General features: G+C 44.6%; 1 non-coding gene across 1 annotated transcript; it reads left to right on the plus strand.

Annotated features, from left to right (window-relative positions):
* The first annotated feature begins 2,494 nt into the window (after window positions 1-2,494).
* Window positions 2,495-2,567, plus strand: trnak-cuu (transfer RNA lysine (anticodon CUU)). The gene has a single exon. It is a non-coding gene; the product is annotated as a tRNA-Lys (tRNA).
* The last annotated feature ends 631 nt before the right edge of the window (window positions 2,568-3,198 follow it).

A 3,198-nucleotide genomic window follows, 5' to 3' on the forward strand; every position in this document is an offset into this window, starting at 1 on the left:
TATTGCTGGCGGCGGAGAGACCTCGTGCAGCCTCCCCACCGACACTCGCCAACGGGAAACCAATTTAAATATTTTAATTAATTTAAATAGATGAATTAAATACCTTCTCACTCCTGTCTCTGTCCCGGAGCGATATTGGTGCTGGTGGCTGGCACTCCTGCGCCTTCAGATCCCTGTCTGGGGATCCAAGGTGGAACACTGGTAGGGAGGGGCAGCAGGTAATTTTCTCTGTGCAGTGTGGGGGGGAGGGGGTTCACAGTCATTTCATTGGTGTAGGAGATGGTGGGAAGGGGTAAAGTGTAAAGTGATGCACTTGGGGGGGTGGGGGAAGGTTAAGTGCACAAGGTAAGCGTTTTGGTGGGGAAAGGCAGGTAATTAAACCTATGGTTATTGGGGGAGTGGGGTGGGAGAGGGTCAGGATCAATTTATTTGATTTTTTAAAAATCAGCATATCTTTAAATATTTTATTTGAAATGGAAGGCTCAAAGCCCTTGCGCAAAGGCAGCTGATGCCATTGCAGGGGACGGACCGCCCGCCCCCTCCACGTCATCAGGGTGGGCAGTCCGCTCCGGTAATTTAAATGAGCCTCCAGCTTAATATCATGGCGGCTCCGTGACATGCAGCCCATGCGGGCAAACTGCTATTATTTACATCTGCCACGATTATGGCGGAAGTATAAATTTCAGCCCAATAAGTTAGTATTTGATCCATTTTATGCACAATTCTAGCTTTTAAAGTAGACAACAGCATAGAGTAACTGAAGTTCAACATTATGTTAAGCAGCTGTGCAATGGTCACTCTGCACTATGAATTTTCCCCCAGAGAGAAAGCAATGGAATTTCTCGCATTCATACACCACTGCTAAGATCTCTCTTTCTATGTTGGCATATCTGGTCTCAGCTGATGTTACAGCTTTGGATGTGAGTGATATCGACTTTCCTTCTTGTACGAGCTGCTCCCAGTCCTTTCATAGAAGCATCTACTTGCAGAATGACAGGTTTCACTCTGTTGTAGCATGACAGACTTGTTTCCTTGCCTATTATTTCTTTGAGTTTGCTAAAATTCTTCTCATGTGACTCTGACCATTGGTCCTCAACATCCTCTCTCATCAGCTCTCATAGGTTTGCTGTGTGCTCTGACTTGTGAAGTATGAAAGAGCTCATGTATTGGATCAAGCCAAGAAAACTTCTTTGCTCTGTCTTGTCTCTCAAGGCTTCCATCTCAGAGATAGCTGTCACTTTTTCAGAACTTAGCTTGAGGTGTGTACACCATTCCAAAGAACAAGCATTCTGTCACCTTGACAATGCATTTGTCTGCATTTAGCTTGATCCCAGCTTTCAATGTTCTCTCCATGGCTTCAACTAGATGGTAGTTATGGTCTTTCTCATCTACACCATAGATCTGGATATCATCAGCTATGTTGATTGCTCCTTTGCATCCCCTGTATGTGTCATGAAAACCCTATAAGTCAAATGGGAAATATTAATTTCATCAGTTGGAACCTTGCATTAGACTTAAAAGTAACTTTTTAAAAAGTAAACAGGCAGCCAAGATGGCCACTGCAATTTACATTTGAAACACCAGAAGATCAGACTGGAGATGACAAGTCTGATTCAACCTAGCTTGAACAATGGGTGCTCTCGGTGATTAAATTATCTGGAATGGCCTTGTCAGCATGGTTGTCAGAGGCCATCTACACCCATTGACTTTTAAAGAGCCAACCCCCCCCCCCACTCCTTGAAATGTGACTGGACAGCTTGAGGTGTAGCACCCAGAATATCAGAGAAGATTCCAGAAAGACCTCATTAAAACAACAAAGGGTGTCATTTGACTACCTGCACAGCTCTGGAGAGATTGTAAGCTTTGTCACACAGAATGCAGACAAGAAAAGCCATCAACAAAGCAGGTCTCTCTCTCTCTCTCTCTCCACCCCCCCCCCAGTAAAGATCAAGAGAAGACTCGACTGCAACTGGGAAAGCCCGTCAAGCCTACAGACCATAGCCAGCAACCAGGGGACGAGAATCAAACCCCTCTTCTGCCTTCAGGAGCCCTGAGAGACGCAAGTCCACAACAGTGCACATGGCCCATCGAGGACTTCAGGAATACAACTTCAGCTGAGAACTTGAGACTTAAAACTGTATCTAAATTCCATTTATTCAGGACTTTACTCCAACCAACAAATCTGTTTTCCCTCTGTAATCTATTTGTGTGTGTGTGACTCTCGTGTGAATGTGTGCATGAATGTGTAGCGTAGTTTTAGTCATTTTAACCGGGGTAGAGTATTAAGAAGAATAAATTTACATCTTTCTTGTTTAAACTCAAGAAAACCTGTCTGATTGGTTCTTTTGCAATTACATTAGAGGAACAGAAAGGAACACCAGAAGATCAGACTGGAGATGACAAGTCTGATTCAACCTAGCTTGAACAATGGGTGCTCTCGGTGATTAAATTATCTGGAATGGCCTTGTCAGCATGGTTGTCAGAGGCCATCTACACCTGGCTAGCTCAGTCGGAAGAGCATGAGACTCTTAATCTCAGGGTCGTGGGTTCATGCCCCACGTTGGGCGCCAGTGATAGGCAACATGGTTTTATGCAGGGAAGGTCATGTCTTACCAACTTAATAGAATTCTTTGAGGAAGTGACAAAGTTGATTGATGAGGGAAGGGCTGTAGATGTCATATACATGGACTTCAGTAAGGCGTTTGATAAGGTTCCCCATGGTAGGCTGATGGAGAAAGTGAAGGTGCATGGGGTCCAAGGTGTACTAGCTAGATGGATAAAGAACTGGCTGGGCAACAGGAGACAGAGAGTAGCAGTGGAAGGGAGTTTCTCAAAATGGAGACGTGTGACCAGTGGTGTTCCACAGGGATCCATGCTGGGACCACTGTTGTTTGTGATATACATAAATGATTTGGAGGAAAGTATAGGTGGTCTGATTAGCAAGTTTGCAGACGACACTAAGATTGGTGGAGTAGCAGATAGTGAAGGGGACTGTCAGAGAATACAACAGAATATAAATAGACTGGAGAGTTGGGCAGAGAAATGGCAGATGGAGTTCAATCAGGGCAAATGCGAGGTGATGCATTTTGGAAGATCCAATTCAAGAGTGAACTATACAGTAAATGGAAAAGTCCTGGGGAAAATTGATGTACAGAGAGATTTGGGTGTTCAGGTCCATTGTTCCCTGAAGGTGGCAAC

This window comes from Heterodontus francisci, chromosome 2 (assembly GCF_036365525.1).
Source record: "Heterodontus francisci isolate sHetFra1 chromosome 2, sHetFra1.hap1, whole genome shotgun sequence".
Lineage (NCBI taxonomy): Eukaryota > Metazoa > Chordata > Chondrichthyes > Heterodontiformes > Heterodontidae > Heterodontus > Heterodontus francisci.